Source organism: Oryx dammah, unplaced genomic scaffold (assembly GCF_014754425.2).
Source record: "Oryx dammah isolate SB20612 unplaced genomic scaffold, SCBI_Odam_1.1 HiC_scaffold_4, whole genome shotgun sequence".
NCBI lineage: Eukaryota > Metazoa > Chordata > Mammalia > Artiodactyla > Bovidae > Oryx > Oryx dammah.
This window is the reverse complement of record NW_024070188.1, coordinates 53,714,595-53,735,575: the sequence shown is the minus strand read 5'-3', so window position 1 is coordinate 53,735,575 and position 20,981 is coordinate 53,714,595. Positions and strand designations below refer to the sequence as shown.

General features: G+C 37.6%; 1 protein-coding gene and 1 non-coding gene across 6 annotated transcripts in view; one reads left to right on the top strand and one right to left on the bottom strand.

Annotated features, from left to right (window-relative positions):
* PTPRK (protein tyrosine phosphatase receptor type K) overlaps positions 1-20,981 on the top strand; it is a 598,135-nt gene that overhangs the window by 278,282 nt on the left and 298,872 nt on the right. The window lies entirely within an intron of this gene.
* Positions 9,378-9,485, bottom strand: LOC120863137. Its single transcript, XR_005720939.1, has one exon. It is a non-coding gene; the product is annotated as a U6 spliceosomal RNA (small nuclear RNA).

The following is a 20,981-nucleotide window of genomic DNA, read 5'->3' as shown; positions in this document are numbered from 1 at the left end:
ACTTAGCGACTGAACAACAACCGAAAACAAAGCAAGAGTTGGCTTCTTGATGCCTGACTGGTTCAGTGATTCCTGTATGACAAGATTTGTTTTGTGTGACAAATTTGTTTTATATGACAAAGCCATTTGTATGACAATGGCTACATTTAAACAGAATGCTTCCTGGGATGGTTTTACTTCTATTTTTTGAGTGCAGAAATAAATTAAAAATTTCCTTAGAGGCATTTTAAATAAATGTGTACTGTCTCAATACTCTTCAACTACTCTTCAAAAGCGCATTCTAAAAGTTAAGACTCCTGGGTGCTCATAGTATACATTCCATAGAGACATGTATATATATGATGTTTCTGAGTTTTCTGGCATCTGTACCATATGTGGAAATGCGCAGAAGGCCGCTCCGATGTGAAATGCGTTTAGTTTGTAACACGTTGGCTCTTCTATTAGTGTTTACTGATTACTCATGCTCATTGCATATAGTTTTATAAAGTAGGGGAGTGAATGTTAAGTATTTTGATCTTTGAGCCAGTTGAACTCAAAGTTCTAATACTGAAATCTTTTGAATCCAGTTTAACCTATATGTGTCTCTTTTTTTTAATCTGAGAAAAATATGTTGCAATTTAGACATTTTCTAAGATCTCCTCAGTACTGAAATTTTAGATGACTTGGAATACAATTTGGCTATTTAAAATGATTATGCTGTGTGCTGTGCTTAGTTGCTCATCTTTGCGACTCCATGGACTGTAACCCACCAGACTTCTCTGTCCATGGGGATTCTCCAGGCAAGACTACTGGAGTGGGTTGCCATGCCCTCTTCCAGGGGATCTTCCCAGCCCAGGGATCGAACCTAGGTCTCTTGCATTGCAGGTGGATTCTTTACTGTCTGAGCCTCCAGGGAAGCCCAAGAATACTGGGGTGGGTAGCCTGCCCCTTCTCCAGGGGAACTTCCTAACCCAGGAATCTAACCGGGGTCTCCTGCATTGCAGGCAGATTCTTTACCGGCTGAGCTACCCGGGAAGCCCTAAAATGATTGTATTTGTACATTAATAATATTTGTACATTTGCATTTTTTTTCATAATGTATGATTGACATCATCATGATTTGTTGGTGTCAGAAACTACCCAACTTACAGCATCATTCCTATGGGAAAGCCTAATGCTCTTTACAGCTATCTGTAAGATGTGGTTTCTGGGAAACCCATCATGGGCCAAAAGTAAAGGCTGCCTGCTATGGGTTAAAGATAATTGACTAGAAAGTAGATTCAGTGGAAGGGAAATTTAATTCATTTAAAGACTTTTCTTGTTGCCACCGAGAATGCTAAATTTATTTTGCCTTATTGCATAGAAAAACTGCATCACATTCATTATACCAGAGGAGTCACTTTTGGAGAATATATTGCCTTCTAGTTACTACATCAATGATTTTAAGATACTTAAAAAACAACGATCCCAAATTTAACATCTGCCCGTTCTTATCCCTAGGACTTATGCAGGTGGTAAAGGAAATGCATGTAAATAAAGAAAGAGTTTGCATAACTGTAGCTGGCTACTCTATACTTTCAGTTATCAATAGTTTAGGTCTTAACTGTTTATATTTACTCTTTATACTCCAACTGTGTCCAATTTTTGTGTTTATATCAGTACCACATCGTTCTCATAATCTCTCTAGTTGGAAATGTTGCAGTTGAAACTGACTCAACACTATCATAACCCAAACTGCTCTTCACTTTTTCATGATAGAATCAGTGTTTGAATTGCACTGTCTTTGTCATGTTTCATGTAGGGTTACATTCTTTATTCCCACCATTACCTAGATTTCTATGTCATTCTCTTATTAACTGGCCTATCCGGCATCAATATCCACGTGAGGGCATCCTGCAAACTGGCTTTGAAGCATCAAAACTGTGTGCCTGTTTTTCTGCCTCCCCTAATCATACCCTTCAATTGTTATCTTCTTTTGAGCCACTCCAGCCTCACCTCTGTGTTTCAACATATCTGTGTAGCTACATCTACATAACCCATATAATGTCTTTTTGTACCTTCTCCCTGTACCTTCTCTTTGTACCTTCTTCTCTTTTTGTATTTCACCGTCTCTGGCTTCTTGATTGTTGAGTGAATGAGTGATAGTGGCTCAGCAGTGTCTGATGCTTTGCGACCCCATGGACTGTAGCCCGCCAGGCTCCTCTGTCCATGTAGTTCTCCAGGCAAGAATACTTGAGTGGGTTCATTTCCTTGATTGGTAGGATTGTCTTTATTTTAGGTTTGTAGCCAAATGTCCTGCTGTATTGCCTGATGTTATAGATAGGTACTTTTCAAATTTATTTTTTCTTCTGCTGAGCACAGGCATGTATTCTACTATAACCTGTCTTCCCCCTATTGTCTTGCTCATTGCTGGGCACAGAATTAGTTGATAAAATTAGGAATTGCTGCTTGAACCCTTAACTCAATTTAAGTACTTATATATTTTTTATTTATGCTATCTAATGATTTTTGTTTCACAGATATTTACCTATTCAGAACATTCTTAGTTTTAGTACTTAAAATATCACATAATACTTTTTATACATGTAATTTAGAAACTTAGTTTTCATATATTTTCAGTGACAGGTTTACAGCATTTACTTGTAGCTGTTGGCTTACAATTAGTCAATTTCATTCTTATTCTAATAATGAAGAAATTAATGAATTTAATGAATGGACTAGTTATAAATTTTTGCAGGACAGCAATATCCCAATTTTCTTTTTTTTGAAATAAAATTGACAAACTCCGGGATTTTAGAGTTGAATATGAGAGGGCATTTTATTAAACTTCCTTTGTTTTATCAAAGGGAATAAATCCCTGCCCTCTGGAACTTTTCTGGAACTAATTAACCCTGAGCTTCTGAGCTTAAGACACTTTTACCACGTTGTACTCCTGTCTGGTTCTAACTTGACAATGAAATTACTGATTGATGCGGTCTCTTTTTTTCTGTCTGTAACATCAGAGAGATAGCTTGTACATATGATTTTCATGAGTGTAGAAGTACAAAAAATGACTGAAGATCAAAGTTGAACAGTCGCAAGTCATCGTCAGTGACTTCATATTTATATTTTATTGGTGGAAAGAAAATGAAAATACTAATGACTATTTCTTTCAGGAATGTTAACATACAGTTCTCTCTTTCCTGTCAAGGTAAGGAAAGAAATCTGAAAAGTATCTCTCAAGGCAGTACATTAAATCTTTTACTTTTGTTTTTCGAGTCATTAATAAACATTTGAATTATCTTATTTTGTCTTTAGAAAATACATAGGTAGCAAAAAAATGAAATAATAAGAATGGATTCAATATGCTGAAAATATTTTGCTTTAATGACATTTATATTTAAAGAGGACTTAGGACTCCAGATAAAGGACTGATTTAGGGGTAGATGATTATATTATTGTACTATAGTAGTTTAACTAGAACCATTATGTTTTGGAGATTGTAAAACAAATGAATTGTTAAAAATAATTTTACTGTTCACTGGGGCACAGTGATTATTACAGAATAATGGTAATTTCTATCAGTAATACAGTTGGCAAACACAAGTAAACTGCTTTATTCTTTGCATGTCTTTGATGCTTTGCCTTTCTATATATGGACCCTGATTCCCAGGAAGACTGAAAGCAAGTATTTCTAATAGTTCTCTGTCTTATATAAACTTTAATTAATGATTCTCTCACTTTCTTTGTGTTTTTTGCTTCCTCTCATGTAAGAAATATGTCTTTTTGTGTTCAATAATGGATGACCCTTGAAATTTAGTGACAAATGTGGGTTAATTTAAGTCATCATCATCAATTTAACAGGCACCTCTAGCAATACGTTTTTCATTTTTAAAAAATTGTAGCATGAAGCAAAACATGTTTCTCTGGGGAACAGCAATGATTATTAGATAATCACACACCTCTGGGCATAAGACTGGAAAGGTACAAACAAATGTATCCATTCCTTTGACACAGTGATTATTTCATAGCAACTGAGTACTTCATTCCAGTCTTCCCTGCCACTACTACTGTCTCATTCTTCCTGTTACACTATTAGACTGAAAGAGGAATAATAGAAATTTTCTAAGGTGCTAAAACACGATGCTAATAGTTTTATGATTGTTCAGTATATAGTTCAGCTGAACTGTACATTTCCTTATAATTACAAGGAAATCAGAATGGTCCATTAACCCAAGTAGTCTGTAAATAGATCTTTTTAAGCTCTTTTATTTATACCTTTTCTAGTTAGACTTACCAGATCTATTTTCACAAATCTCAATTTTTAACTTATATACTATTGCCATTGACAACTTTGATGTACACCCTTGTGTGTGTATATTTGCACCATCCTTAGGATATTTAAGCAAGAAATGAATATTTTACTTAATGTTTCAGAGTCTGTACACAGACATGGTTCCAAGACCACAGAGAAGGGAGTTTTTTTTTTTTTAATTTTAATTTTTACTTTATTTTGCTTTACAATACTGTATTGGTTTTGCCATACATTGACATGAATCAGCCACGGATGTACATGAGTTCCCAATCCTGAACCCCCCTCCCACCTCCCACCCCATATCATCTCTCTGGATCATCCCTGTGCACCAGCCCCAAGCATCCTGTATCCTGTATCGAACGTAGACTGGCGATTCGTTTCTTACCTGATAGTATACATGTTTCAATATGTTGTTGCTACTAACTGTGGAGTCTTGTGGGTTGTTTGGTCATCTGTTCAGTACAAACTTTTCAGGAGAAGATGTTTTGTGACTTGTTGGTAGTAGCTGTATGTTGGAGGAAGAGTTATACAGTTTTAATGAGCATGGACTTTGGGATTAAATCCAGTTAGAGTAAAGTCCCAGCTGAATTACTTGCTTTCTCTTTCCTTATACAACTTATTTATTATGTCTAGACCTCAAATTTGTTCAAAAGTGCCTAAGGGACCATCTGGCAAATTAGTGTTCGGTGAATAGTAGTTCTTTGTTACTCTGTCTTGTGTTTGCCATCATGTTCGTAACTTTGGTTGGACTGTGTGTTCTGGATGGTTAGGTAGGTCTGATGTAGTGGTTAACAGCTTTGTATAGAGACAAAAATAGACACCCAGGCATTGTTCTATCCCTGTGGATAACGTGAGTTGATCAAGAGATTCCTGAAATCCTGAAAGGTCATTGTAAATGTTTCTTGTCAACATATTGGAGGTCTTTCCTGAGAGCTGTAGGAAGCCTCACTGAAGCCATGACCTTTCTTAACTGGACTCTAATCAGAAGTAAAGAATGGAATGAATGCCTATTCCATGTTAGAATAGTTCACATGTTATCATGAGATCCCCTTCAAATCAGCTCTGTGTTTGAGAGAATGAAGAAGGCATATGAGAGGTTCATGAATTCCCACATAGTAAAATCATGACCCAGGACCCTAGCTTAGGTGGGTCAAGGCTGAATTATAAACCTAGTCATGGCTTTCTTGGGTTTGCATGCTTTACATATATGTGGCCACATGTTTTTATTTTCTGTTTTTATTATGGATGTGGAAAACAAATATAAATAAAGGAGAGAGATCTTTGCTCCTTTGAAAGGCATAAGTTTTAAATAATACAGCAGTTAATAGGTTTTGGTGCAGTAATCAATTATAGAAGAATAAGGGAGAGAGTGAACATAAAATAATTCATACTTTATTGACTGACCTAAGTAACTTCCATTCTTATAAATTGGTTTTAGAAATGCATCACAGTTTGGCCTGTTCAAAGATGCATTTATGGCATGTAGATGAATCAGAGACTTTCTTCCTTTTACCATTTACTTGGTAAAGACTCATCACTGATATTGATTTGTTATTTTCTGGGTACGCATTAATCCGTGGATATTTTGTTTCTGCTGGAAACCTATATATCAAAAGTATCATTTAATTAGCTGTACTTTTATAATATTAATAACATAATAGCCAATCTCATAATAAATTATAAAATGTTTGATTTTGCTATTTGATAATCTCGAGAACAGAGTGAGATCTAATTTTCAGGTGAACTGCTTAGCAATTCTGCCCCCAACCTCAATTACAGTTGTCTGTATACCTTCATATGCTACTTTAATTTCATGTTTTCACTGAAATCCACAGGCAAGCCCTGTTGGTTAAACAAACTTGGAAACACTTGGAAACATTGTTTGAAGGAAGCATATGAAAGCTTCTGTGTTGAGACCTGGTTTAGTACAAGATTATTTTATTTCTTGCACTCTGTATGCTTTGCCTGAATTCTTCCCTTTAGTATCATTTTGTTCTTAGTTGTGTAATCACTACCCTGGTCTTCCAGACATGTTGCCTTCCCTCCTGGTGAAACAGAATCATAATTCTAGAGAGACGTTACAGATATTACAGTTCAATGATTTAATTTTATAGGAGAAAATATTATGACCCAGAGAGAGTGACCCAGTATCATCTGTCAGTGGCATAATCAGGATTAGAACCTGGGTCTAATTTCTGAAACCAGTGTTCTTTAGCTCATATATAACTGTGTAGACCTTTTGAGTGTATTCAAGTTTTGACTGTTAGGTGAGCAAATTATTTAATTTTTCTCAGCTTTAAGATATGACTATTAATAACTGTGCTACCTACCTTGCAGCTCTTTTGTGCAGAACAAATAAAAGAAAGTACATTGAGGTACTCTGCGTTATGGTTCTTAACAATGATGACTTGCAAATTTAGTGTACTATATAGTCCTTCAAGTTTGCTGTTAATCTGTAGTAGAGAAAAGATGCCCGTATGGAAAGAGCAGGACAGCATATATCACCATTTATATGACATCATTGTTTAAAATAGCAGGTTGTTTTTCTGTAAAGGAGAGGTTATTTTTTTTTAATCTTGTTTTTTTTTTAAATTAACTTTATTTATTTTAATTGGAGGCTAATTACTTTATAATATTTTGGTGGTCTTTGCCATACATCGATATGAATCAGCCATGGGTGCACATGTGTCTTCCCGTCCTGAACTTCCCCACCAAGTCACATCCACAACTGGGTGTTGCTTTGGCTCCATCCCTTCATTCTTTCTGGAGTTATTTCTCCTCTGATCTCCAGTAGCATATTGGGCACCTACTGACCTGGGGAGTTCATCCTTCAGTGTCCTGTCCTTTTGCCTTTTCATACTGTTCATGGGGTTCTCAACGCAAGAATACTGAAATGGTTTACCATTCTCTTCTCCAGCGGACTACATTTTGTCAGAACTCTCCACCATGACCCGTACGTCTTGGGAAGCCCTACATGGCATGGCTCCTAGTTTCACTGAGTTAGACAAGGCTGTGGTCCATGTGATCAGATTGGTTAGTTTTCTGTGATTGTGGTTTTCAGTCTGTTTGCCCTTTGTTGGAGAAAGATAAGAAGCTTATGGAAGCTTCCTGATGGGAGAGACTGACTGAGGGGGAAACTGGGTCTTGTTCTGATGGGTGGGGCCATGGTCAGTAAATCTTTAATCCAATTTTCTGTTGATGGGTGGAGCTGTGTTCCCTTTATTCCCATCCCACAAGTCAAGTGGGCCTTAGGAAGCATCACTACAAACAAAGCTAGTGGAGGTGATGGGATTCCAGTGGGACTCAAATCTTAAAAGATGATGCTGTGAAAGTGCTGCATTCAGTATGCCAGCAAATTTGGAAAGCTCAGCAATGGCCACAGGACTGGAAAAGGTCAGTTTTCATTCCAATCTCAAAGAAAGACAATGCCAAAGAATGCCCAAACTACCACACAATTGCACTCATCTCACGTGCTAGTAAAGTAAATGCTCAAAATTCTCCAAGCCAGGTTTCAACAGTACGTGAACTGGGAACTTCCAGTGTTCAAGCTGGTTTTAGGAAAGGCAGAGGAACCAGAGATCAGATTGCCAACATCCATTGGATTATTGAAAAAGCAAGAGAGTTCCAGAATCTATTTCTGCTCTATTGACTATGCCAAAGCCTTTGACTGTGTGGATCACCACAAACTGTGGAAAATTCTTCAAGAGATGGGAATACCAGACCACTTGATCTGCCACTTATGAAATCTGTATGCAGGTCAGGAAGCAACAGTTAGAACTGGACATGGAACAACAGACTGCTTCCAAATTGGGAAAGGAATAAGTCACGCTGTATATTGTCACCCTGCTTATTTAACTTATATGCAGAGTACATCCTGAGAAACGCTGGGCTGGATGAAGCACAAGCTGGAATCAAGATTGCTGGGAGAAATATCAATAACCTCAGATATGCAGATGACACCACCCTTATGGCAGAAAGCGAAGAAGAACTAAAAAGCCTCTTGATGAAAGTGAAAGAGGAGAGTGACAAAGTTGGCTTAAAGCTCAACATTCAGAAAACGAAGATCATGGCATCTGGTCCCATCACTTCATGGGAAATAGATGGAAACAGTGTCAGACTTTATTTTTTGGGGTTCCAAAATCACTGCAGATGGTGACTGCAGCCATGAAATTAAAAGCCTCTTGCTCCTTGGGAGAAAAGTTATGACCAACCTAGACAGCATATTAAAAAGCAGAGACATTACTTTGCCAATAAAGGTCCCTCAGGTCAAGGCTTGGTTTTTCCAGTGGTCATGTATGGATGTGAGAGTTGGACCATAAAGACAGCTGAGCACCGAAGAACTGATGCTTTTGAACTATGGTGTCGGAAAAGACTGTTGAGAGTCCTTTGGACTGCAAGGATATCCAGCCAGTCCATCCTAAAGGAGATCAGTCCTGAATATTCATTGGAAGGACTGATGTTGAACCTGAAACTCCAATACTTTGGCCACCTGATGCAAAGAACTGACCCATTGGAAAAGACCCCGATGCTGGGAAGGATTGAAGGCAGGAGGAGAAGGGGATGACAAAGAATGAGATGGTTGGATGGTGTCAGCGACTCAGTGGACATCAGTTTGAGTAAACTCCAGGAGCTTGTTATGGACAGGGAGGCCTGGCATGCTGCAGTCCACGGGGTTGCAGAGTCGGACATGCCTGAGCGACTGAACTGAACTGAACTGGACATCAGGTTGCTTCCATGTCCTAGCTATTGTGAACAGTGCTGAAATCAACATTGAGGTACATGGGTCTCTTTCAATTTTGGTTTCCTCAGTGTGGACAGCAATGGGATTGCTGGGTTGTGGCAGTTATATTTCTAGTTTTTTAAGGAATCTCCTCCTGTTCTCCATGGTGACTGTACTAGTTTGCATTCCCACCAACATTATTAGAGGGTTCCGTTTTCTTTATACTGTCTTTATTGTTGTAGACTTCTTCATGGTAGTCATTCTGACCAATGAGAGATGGTACCTCATTGTGGTTTTGATTTACATTTCTCTAATAATGAGTGATGCTGAGCATTTTTCGTATGTTTGTTAGCCATCTGTATGTCTTCTTTGGAGAAATGTCTGAAAAATATGGAATGCTTCATGAATTTGCATGTCAGTCATCCTTGTGCAGGGGCCATGCTAGCTTCTGTATTGTTCCAGTTTTAGTTTATGTGCTGCCCAAGTGAGCACCAAGTGTTGGTTTTCTTGTTAGCAGTGGATAACTAGCTTAGTATTCCAAATAGTGCCACCTTAAGCATGTTTGTATCCTGTAGGAAGAGAAGTTTCAGGAAACCACCAACCATTATTTTCATTTATACTTGAACTTACTCTTCCCTGATTCTTAACAACATGTTGGACAGATTTCATAATTTGTGATCATTTTCCGTTATTAAAATCCCGGTCAGTGCAGTTTAAGTGTGCGTGCTCTAATTTTGCCTCTCTTCCACTCATTCTCACCTAGACTTGCAGTTGAGCATTCAAAGAAGAGAAGCCAGTATACAGTTAACTGTTTCTTTTGTCTTCTTGCCAGTACATGATTGGAAGTGGACATAAAGGAGGCAGAGGTCTTCTTCCTTAGTTAGACCTATGTTAGCTGTCAGGAGCAATCCCTGATTTTACTTTGAGTTTGTTTCTTGAATAGCTGTGCAAAAACTTCCTTGTACTTGCTCACACAAGCTGATTGTTAAATATTCAGAAATTCTGTGATCTTGCTGCTAAAGTAACCATTACTAATTGTGTTATATAAGTGAATTATGTTAAAAAACAAAGTAATAAATACTTAAAACTGATCCTTTCCTAATTAACTTGCTGCATTTTATTGTCTATACTCTTGATGTTTATCTTTTAATGGTGCAAAATACTATATAGATGATAATATGCTACTGCGTGTCTCTTCCCTCTCTGCATTCAGTAACTTAGCATTTGTAGCTTGAGATTGGCCTTGGTGGGAGTATTTTCACCACTGAAATAATACATGTCACAAACCAGAATCTGTCATCTTTCCTGCTTTCCCAGTAAGTTGTGGAAAATTCACCAACATTCTACTGGGGTCACCAAATTATGGTTCCTCTGGTCCCTTCTGTTACCACCACAGCGAGTGTCTCTCCACTAACAGTCTCCTCTTCATTCTTAGGTGATTTGTTCCAAATTCTTCTGACAGCTTCTTCATAAAGCATTAACCTCTCCCCCACCACCCTGGAGCCATTTGCCTTCTAACAGGTACTCCCAGTACTGATGAGTGATTCTTTTAGAACCTTCTTTCTATTTGGCCTTGGCAAAGTTCCCATGGAGTAAGCCCCTGCCTCTCCTGCCTCACACAGGTAGGGGTGCCCATTACAGACTATCGTACATTACTCTCCCTTGTGAGATCAGCTGGGGGTCAAGGTAGTGGGCCGTATAAAGCTGGACCTACCACTGCTCAGCAAACCCTGAAGGAAGATAGGCTGTAATTGTTTATGAATTATCTAGAATGCTACGTACTTTAGGACATTTTTTGCCTTTGGCTTAGGACAGTTACAACTTCATGCAAAAGAAAGAAGTACCAGTTAATCTCCTATTGTAAAAAGACTAAATGAGCCAAAGTATTTTGTATTTTTTCGTTATTTCACAAAATAGACTTTTTATGTTGATGTTTCATATTGACATGCAAATTAATAATAGTAAAATGTGGGTATTCCTATCATAGGCCCTGCTCTTAAACTGAGTATCTAAAGCAACTGGCAGTTTAGATGATTTAGGGTAAAGTATCTGTTTTCTCTCTCTTCTTCTCTGGCACATCACCCTCATAGCCGATAAGCGGGGATAGTTTTATCTTTTTAAAGGAAAACTCAAACACTATCATTTCTTTTCCTTGGGAAGTTAATATTCTCTTTGTACATGGATATTTAATGTTTCTCAAAGTATTCACTGCTATAAAAAAAGGTTCAAAAATTTAGGATTGTTAAGACACTGATATTGATGATTGACATCTGTATTTTAACTTAAGATTTAGACTCTAAATCTGATTCCCTTAAGATAAAATCCCCTTCAAAGGAAATACAGTTTATAATACATTTTCACTGCATGAACTTCCTTGGTTTCAAAAATTTAATCTTGAGTTTGTCTCACATGAACCTAGGGGGAAAGCATGGAAACTGGACATAAAATTGGGGTATCAACAATTTTGCACTGTAGTGTAACTTTCACCCTTGCTCCTTGGTTTGTCATCATAAAATTGCGGTAATATCTGAACCTGGAAAGTAATATTCGACTCTGATAGCAAACCACATAGTACGGCATGATCCAGATAAAGCATCTTGACTGGTTTCGTCATTTGTACACAGAGAGAGGCTTAGAGGCTTTTCTCAGGCCAAGTAACTACTGGTGTGGGAGTCTAGGTTTAATCATGTTACTCTTGATTGTTAGTGCCATGAAATAATTAGTCCACCATGTAAGAGCCCAACTCAATGCTTTCCTTAAGAGTAGAGCCAACATTCTTGATTCTTATGGAATTTGGTTTGCTTTTATATGAAAATTTACTATGACAGTCCATTTGTATCTTTTTTACTTTTGATTTCACTATCATTAATATGCCTCCTAAATGCTATTCTCCAGATTTGTTGAAATGCATATTTCAGAGCTCTGCTGTCCAATGAGATAGTGACTAGGTAGATGTAGTTATTTAAATTTAATCCAAGCTAAATGGCAGCCTAAGTGCCCATTGATGGATGAATGGATAAAGAAACTATGATATAGATATGCAATGAACTATTACTTGGCCATAAAAAAGAAAGATAGCTTACCATTTGTGACAGCATGGGTGGGCCTAAACAGTATTATGCTAAGTATAATAAGTCATACGTAGACAAATGGTATGTTCACTTACATATGGACTCTGAAAAGCAAAATAAATGAACAAATACAATCAAAGATAAATACAGTCATAGATACAGAGAACATAAAAGTAGCTGTCAGAAGTGGTTGAAAGGATGAGAGAAATAGGTGAGGAAGACTAAGGGGTACAAACTTATGAAATAAATGAGTCATGGGGATGAAATATAGGAAATATAGTTAATGAGAATGTAATATTTTTGTATGGTGACAGATGGTAACTAGATTTATCTTGGTGATCACTTTGTAAGGTACAGAAATATTGAATCATTTTGTTATGCTATGGGAACTAACATAGTGCTGTGGGTCAATTGTACTTCAAAAAATAAACAATCTCGTAGAAAAAGAGATCATATCTGTGATTACCAGAGGTGAGGGTGGGGTGGGGAAGGGAAATTGAATGAAGGTGGTCCAGAGGTACAAACGTCTAGTAACAAGGTAAATAAGGACTAGGGATGCAATGTAAACTGTGATAAATGAGTTATCACTGTTGTAAGTAATATATAAAAGCTATTAAGAGAGTAAATCCTAAGAGTTGTCATCACAAGGAAAAATATTTTTTCTTTATCTATAAGGAATGATGGATGTTCAGCAGACTTACTGTGGTAATCGTTTCATGATTTATTTGTCTCATTATGCCTTACACCTTAAACTTATACAGTACTGTATATCACTTATATCTCAGTAAAACTGGAAGGTAAAAATTAAAACAAATACTTCTTTGTTTAAAAAAGAAAAATACATTTTCTCAGTCACACATTTCAAGTGCTGAATGCCCACATGTTGCCGGGCCACTATGTAGGATGAATAGATAAGTTTCCATGTGGAACAGAGCTCTGTCGGATGGTATTGCTCTAGACTCTGAATCTCCCTTTATGGTACCCATCCTTTAACAACTGTAGACATGTGGCTAGATTGTATTGTAAACATTTCGCTAATTCAAAAATCAAGATAAAATGTACCTTATAAAGAAACTATAATAATAAGCCTATGATAAAGGCAGGAGGAGAAGGGGGTGACAGAAGATGAGATGGTTGGACGGCATCACTGACTCAGTGAACATGAATTTGAGCAAAGCCCAGGAGATCCTGAAGGTCAGGGAAGCCTGGTATGCTGTAGTTCATGAGGTTGCAAAGAGTCTGACATGACTTGGCAACTGAACAACAATAACAAAAGATTGCATGGTGTTTTACCTATAATGGAGTAAAATAATTTAAGGGCTAGCTTGTAAAATTGACTGTTACTTATTATTTGTAACATTACTTTTCTCCTTTAGAAACATTATCTTCAAATTTCAAATCCATACAACCCATTGAAAAGTCTTTGTGAATATTGATTTCTCCTTTTATATCTTTGATCATGTGAGCAACAGGATATAAAATAGTGCATCATCTAATATGTTGGAAGAGAAATTGAGGTTTTGTTTTCAATTTCTAATTTTAAGCATTGGGTTTGATATAGAGTGAAAAGTAAAGATAAGGTAGGACTTATATTTATGCAGGTGAAATAGAAAATGAAGTTCAAAGCTGGATCAAGTGACAGATCAAGTCAGGTAAAAAAGAAATTATGGCTAAACAGGCTTCGGATGAAAACTGATTAGATCCCTCAGCCTGTAACTAAAGAGAGCAGTGGAAAAGCTAAGAGAATGCAAATCAGTTTTGTAATTTCTTTGGTTAAATTTTTCCCCAGATTTTAAAGAGGAACTACACGATTAAATGTTAAGCTGTTAAAGGAATGTTTCTTAAGGGTCTTTAGAGAACTTGTTATGACATTCTTTTTTTTTTTTTGTAATATCTTCTATTATTTGAAATTTCTCTGACAGCATACTTTATTTTTTTTCAACTTTTTTGTATTTGAGTATAATTGACTAACAATGTTGTGTTAGTTTCAGGTGTACAATAAAGTGATTCAGTTATACATGTATCTATTTTTCAAATTCTTTTCCCAGTTATGCTGTTACAGAGTACTGAGCTGAGTTCCTAGTGCTGTATAGTAGGTTCTTGTTGGTTATCCATTTTAAATACGGCAGTGTGTCCAAGCGACAGAATACTTTAATAGTGGAGTTGAAATGAGAAAGAATTTTGTTCAGAATATATTTTTAAAATTCAGATCAGTCATTCATTCGTGTCTGACTGTGCAACTCCATGGACTGCAGCACACAGTCCATCACCAACTTCCAGAGCTTGCTCAAACTCATGTTCATCGAGTTGGTGATTTTTAAAATTGTGGTTATATAAATCTTTAATTGCTTAGGAGATTACTAAACTGCTTTTAGACATGGATGTTACACAAGTATTTACAAGGAAAATATTCCTATCTCTCTAATTCAAATTAGAGAGGTTTTACATTACAGCCCTATGACTGGCTGGCCTCCCTAACTCTCTCATTTCTATTTTTCTTACCTGAAAATCTGTGTATGGAAGGCATACTTCATGCCACTTGCTGTGCTAGGGACATTGAAGGTGGCAAAGATAAGGGCCATTTTTTCCATTTCCTCAGCCATCCCCATAGTTAATACCATCATCACCCTTTCCTTGAGTAACTGCAGTGATCCCCTTAATAATGCTTCTGCTTCTGGCTCTTTCTCTCTCACAAACCACTTCTCCTCACATTTGTCACCACCAGTTTCTTTAGATCATAATTCAGATTATGTCCTTCCTCTGCTAAGCCTGTTCAACTACATTTAGAATAAAATCCAATCTCTTTTTTAAAAAATGGATTTTAAAATATATTTTTGAGGAAGCCAATGTCATGAAAAATGTAGTTCAGAGAATAATAATATAATCTTTGGCCTAAGAAAGAGTTTCTAAGTTACATCAGTAAAACATTGATAAATTCTAAAAGTTCAAATACCAAAAGCTGAAAAACTAAAAAGTGAAACTCTCCACCCAACCCCTCCCTCAAGGTAACTACCGCTGGTTGGGTCCGTATAAGTTAAGACTTTTTTCTATGAAATTACAGTCCTGATTTTACCTTCTCAGAGATTTCCCCTGATCCTGTGTCTTATTCTTTTTCTTTTACTATGTGCCTCCTCAGCACATTGTCACCATGCTTTATGTTCATTTATTGTCTTTCTTCCGTATTAGTACTTTTTTTAATGAAAGCACCAGCTTTTTTCATGTTGTTCAACTTTTGTACACTTTATGTGTTCAGTAGATAGTTACATAATGTTCAAATGCATATGCTATGCTAAAAAGGGCATAAACATGGAAATCAGTATTTAATTCCATAGATATCTCCTTTACTTCCTTTTTCCGTTTCCTTGGATTTCTCTGAGCAATTAGCTCTTGTATTAGCATGGGTACTTCAAGAAGAGGTGAAAGAAAATATGAAATCCAGACCTCATTAATCTATTAACCAATTAAACCATGCATGATTAACTCTGTGGTATCATTGCATGTGTAAAATATTTTGATCTTTTAAACAGAATCATATGAAAGCTTTAATTATTACCTTGCTTAATTTAACTTTATATAGTGGTCTTATTATAGACATTTTAAGAGGTTTCTTTTATCTTTTTAAAGAAGAAAATAGGTACAAATAGTATAGATATAAGGAAACTCATTTTTTAAATGAATGTATCTATAGTTTAAGTAAAAAGCAAATGATTTTATTTCCTATAAATTCCCCCCAAGGTATCTCTTCAGAATATCATACTTAAGTAATTTTTAGTGGTCCTAATTGATTTTTCAATTTAAAAAATACAGTCTGACATTTTTTCTTTCTATCAGACTTATCACTAGTAAATTTTAGGCCTATTTAAAAATCAGAGACCTCTCTGATTTTTGAGTCTGAAGTTCGAATTAGTTTGGTAAGCTGTTGGATTTTTGATGGCATATAGTAAGGAAAAATTAAAGGTGAATTTTCACCCATCTCCTGTCTATGAAAAGTGAATTTAATATAGATCGAAATAAATAAAAATTTGCAATTTATTATAGCAATGCAATAAATGTACTTACTATTATAAATGCAATAAATTGTACTTACAATAAATTCACTTCCAGTTTTATAATTCTCAGAGTAAAGACTCTGTTATGACATTATTTTCAGTCTCATATTAAATTTAAGTAAATTCTCTATGATAATTTACCTTAAACACTGATGCTTTGGTAGTAAAATTTTGGATTAACCAAAAAACAGACAAATTACACACACACACGCGCGCACACATTTTCCTGAAGATATAATAATACATACTTACTCTCTTCATAAATATGTATATGAATGTAGGGATAAAATTTTCTCACATCATTGTACATGTGTACAGTAGGTATTTCTTGATTTGCTGAGTAAATCCAAACATGTCTAAGTGTAGTTTTAGATATTTTGTTCTTTCTGATAAGATTCCCAGCCTTCATTCTGGTGGTTGTTGCCAGTGTCCTTTTGTAGGTGCAGATCAGGCACATTATCTCATTTGTAAAACTCCTCATAGGCACCATACTGTGAGGCCAAAGGGCAGACTCCCGCTTCTGGCATAAATGTCTCTGCAAGGTAAGGCCGTGGCCTCCTTGTTCTCATCTTCCTGGGTGTGTGCTCAGTCATGTCCGTCTCTTTGTGACGCCGTGGACTGTAGCCCTCCAGGGGCCTCTGTCCATGGGATTCTCCTCTCCAGGAAATCTTCCCAACCCAGGGATTGATCTCGTGTCTCCTGCACTGGCAGGTGGATTCTTTACTTCTGAGCCACCTGGGAAACCCTTTTCTTCCTGTGTGCTGTGCTGTACTTAGTTGCTCAGTAATATCTGACTCTTTTTGACCCCTTGGACTGTAGCGTGCCAAGCTCCTCTGTCCATGGGGATTCTCCAGGCAAGAATACTGGAGTGGGTTGCCATGCCCTCCTGCAGGGGATCTTCCCAACTCAAGGACTGAACCCAGGTATGCTGCATTGCAGGTAGATACTTTACCATCTGAGCCACCAGGGAAGCCCAAGAATACTGGAGTGGGTTGCCTGTTCCTTCCCCAGGGGATCTTGCCAACCCAGGGGTTGTCTGCATTGCAGGTGAATTCTATCAGCTGAGCCACGTGGGAAGCCCTTCTCTTCTTCCTAAGTATCCCTAAAAGTTCTATAGATTGCTTAGGCCAGTAGATCAGGAAGTTTCTATTTTTCTGTTTTTGCAAGTGAACCTTGTTTACTCTGATACTTTGTTTCCTCTTCATTTTATGTTTTAAAACTACCCCAAAATCATTTCCTGTTTGAATCATTGCTTTCCCAGATAGAAAATAATTCATCAGTCTTTCTCTTGTTGTATGTCATTGCTCTGCATAAGTCATAGATCTTTTCCTACTAGAAGTTTTGGGTCTGTCTTTTATCCATCTTTATAGCCGCAGGGGCTGGCATGCTTAGTGTGTGCTCACTAAGTGCTCAGGGGATGCAGATGATCCCTCTGACCAGAGAATCTCTCAGAGAGATTTTCTGAAGTCTCTTGCTCTTCCTCCAGGTGGAGGAATTCTCTCCTTCCTCTGAACTCTTAGATCTCTAACTCTGCTGTTCTTCTTGACAAGGCCACATTTCTTTTTAAATTTTTCATTATTTATTTTTAGCTGTGCTGAGTTTTCGTTGTACAGGCTTTTCTCTAGTTGTGGTGAGCGGGGGCTGCTCACTCTCTAGTTGTGGTGCTCAGGGTTCTCATTGCAGTGGATTCTCTTGTCGCCGAGCACGGGCTCCAGGGCACACAGGTTTCAGTGGTTGTGGCATATGGGCTCTAGGGCACAGGCTCAATAGTTGTGGCACATGGGTTTGGGTTGCTCTGTGGCATGTGGGATCTTCCCGAATCAGGGATCTAACCCACGGCTCCTGTGTTGGCAGTCAGATTCTTTACCACGTAGCCACCAGGGAAGCCCCTACATTTATTTCTTAACATGTCCATCTCTTTCTGCCACATTGTGAGTCTTTTGAGGACAGGATTTAAAAATTAGGTACTTCTTTCTTTCTAGCGACTATCAAATATTATATACTTCATTTTTGGATGCATAAAGAGTAGCCAGTTGTTTAAACTTTAAAAAATTAGTATTTTCTTAAGATATATATATATTATTGAAGTATAGTTGACTTACAATGTTTCAGGTGCACAGCAAGGTGATTCAGTTCACATAGCATTCATATATTTTAAGTGTAGTGGGTTGTCTGAAAAAAAAGAAAATCTATGAATCTAACCGTGAATTGATTTTCCATGCAAAGAGAACAATGCTGAAGCAAGAAGACTAGTTCTTAAAGTGAACTCTTCCGTTAGTAATTGTAGGACCAAGACAAAGACTTCTAGCTGTTTCTTTATCTCTAAACCAAGGTAGATCAGTTTAGATTAGTGGTTCTCAGATTTTATCCTGCATGAGTATCACCTGAAGAAACTTTGTGCCTGAGAGTTTTGCATTTCTATCAGGTCTGCAGATGTTGTTGATGCTTCTGGTGCCAGAACTGCATGTGAATCATTGACTTGGTCTTTCTAAGGTATTTTTCAATCTTCAATATGATTTACTGATATATTAATGTCATTATGCACAACCAGTGCAAAGTTTCAGTAGGTTAAATATTTTCTGATGTCTCTGGAAAAGGCCTTTGCTTTTCAGCAATTTCTAATCTACTTTAGATTCATTTGAGTGACTCTTGAGAGTCCCTTGGACTGCAAGGCAATTCAACCAGTCCATTCTGAAGGAGATCAGCCCTGGGATTTCTTTGGAAGGAATGATGCTAAAGCTGAAACTCTAGGACTTTGGCCACCTCATGTGAAGAGTTGACTCATTGGAAAAGACTCTGATGCTGGGAGGGATTGGGGACAGGAGAGGAAGGGGACGACAGAGGATGAGATAGCTGGATGGCATCACTGATTCAATGGACGTGAATCTGGGTGAACTCCGGGAGTTGGGGATGGACAGGGAGGCCTGGTGTGCTGCGATTCATGGGGTCGCAAAGAGTTGGACATGACTGAGCGACTGAACTGAACTGAGTGACTCAAATTTAGGTGATTCAAGTCACCTAAATCACTCTGCTGTTGCTGCTGCTGCTGCTAAGTTGCATTAGTCGGACATGACTCTGTGCGACCCCATAGATGGTAGCCCACCAGGCTCCCCCGTCCCTGGGATTCTTGAGGCAAGAACACTGGAGTGGGTTGCCATTTCCTACTCCAGTGCATGAAAGGGAAAAGTGAAAGTGAAGTCATTCAGTCGTGTCTGACTCTTAGCGACCCCATGGACTGCAGCCTATGAGGCTCCTCTGTCCATGGGATTTTCCAGGCAAGAGTACTGGAGTGGCAGTTTGATTCTTATGGCACGCTTGGGGCTGGTACTCAGGGATGACCCAGAGAGATGTTGTGGGGAGGGGGGTGGGAGGGGGGTTCAAGCATGTACACCCGTGGTGGATTCATGTCAATGTATGGCAAAACCAATACAGAATTGTAAAGTAAAAAAAAAAAAAAAAAGAGTACTGGAGTGGGTCGCCAGTGCCTTCTCCTAAATCACTCTAGTTGTTTTCTATTGTTTATGCTGTTCATTATAGAACATACTTTGTCATTAAGTGTCTGTCACATTCCCTTACCTATAACCAAATCCTGGTAATAAACTAAAGCTTTCCCTCCTTTTTCATTCCCCTTCTCAGTAAAGATAGAGCTTATCTCTCACTGTCTATCTTTGAAGCCCAATTTTATTCCATTCTTTTTGTCTGCTGTAGGTAACAAAAACGATTTATGAATCAATCACATTTTTATATAGTTTTAGGCTTTTGTAATTGTACATAGAGTTCCAAGGATTTCTTTCTCATCAGTATTTGTAATTTCTAAAATTCTGTGCCTCAGATAACCCATTTTTTATTGATTGCTAGACACTCAGAAGGGTTATGAGTGTTCTTCAAAAATAATATTGATTTTATTATACAGAAAAGGATGTCCATTTTCCTTCTTTTTTGACTGAGATTTCAGACTTCAGTTCTTGTTAACTTCAGACCTCTGAATATTCTAGATAACAGCTTTTTGTCTTACAATTTTATCCAGAAAGATTCTTAAGGTATAACTGTGTCCTTCCCTGATGTAGACACGACTTTTATTAACTATGTCACTGAATATTTTAGTTGATATTCTGCAAATAACTAATTGAATGTGTGTGCACACTTGTGTGTGTGCACCCATGTTTCAGCAGTGCTGAGATAGCCTTAGGAAGCATCATTACGAACAAAGCTAGTGGAGGTGATGGAATTCCAGTTGAGCTGTTTCAAATCCTGAAAGATGATGCTGTGAAAGTGCTGCCCTCAATATGCCAGCAAATTTGGAAAACTCAGCAGTGGCCACAGGACTGGAAAAGGTCAATTTTCATTCCAATTCCAAAGAAAGGCAATGCCAAAGAATGCTCAAACTCCCGCACAATTGCACTCATCTCACATGCTAGTAAAGTAATGCTCAAAATTCTCCAAGCCAGGCTTCAGCAATACATGAACCGTGAACTTTCAGATGTTCAAGCTGGTTTTAGAAAAGGCAGAGGAACCAGAGATCAAATTGCCAACATCTGCTGGATCATCAAAAAAGCAAGAAAGTTCCAGAAAAACATCTATTTCTGCTTTATTGACTAGGCCAAAGCCTTTGACTGTGAGGATCACAATAAACTGTGGAAAATTCTGAAAGAGATGGGTATCCCAGACCACCTGACCTGCCCCTTGAGAAACCTAGATGCAGGTCAGGAAGCAACAGTTAGAACTGGACATGGAACAACAGACTGGTTCCAAATAGGAAAAGGAGTATGTCAAGGCTGTATGTTGTCACCCTGCTTATGTAACTTCTATGCAGAGTACATCATGAGAAATGCTCGGCTGGAAGAAGCAAAAGCTGGAATCAAGATTGC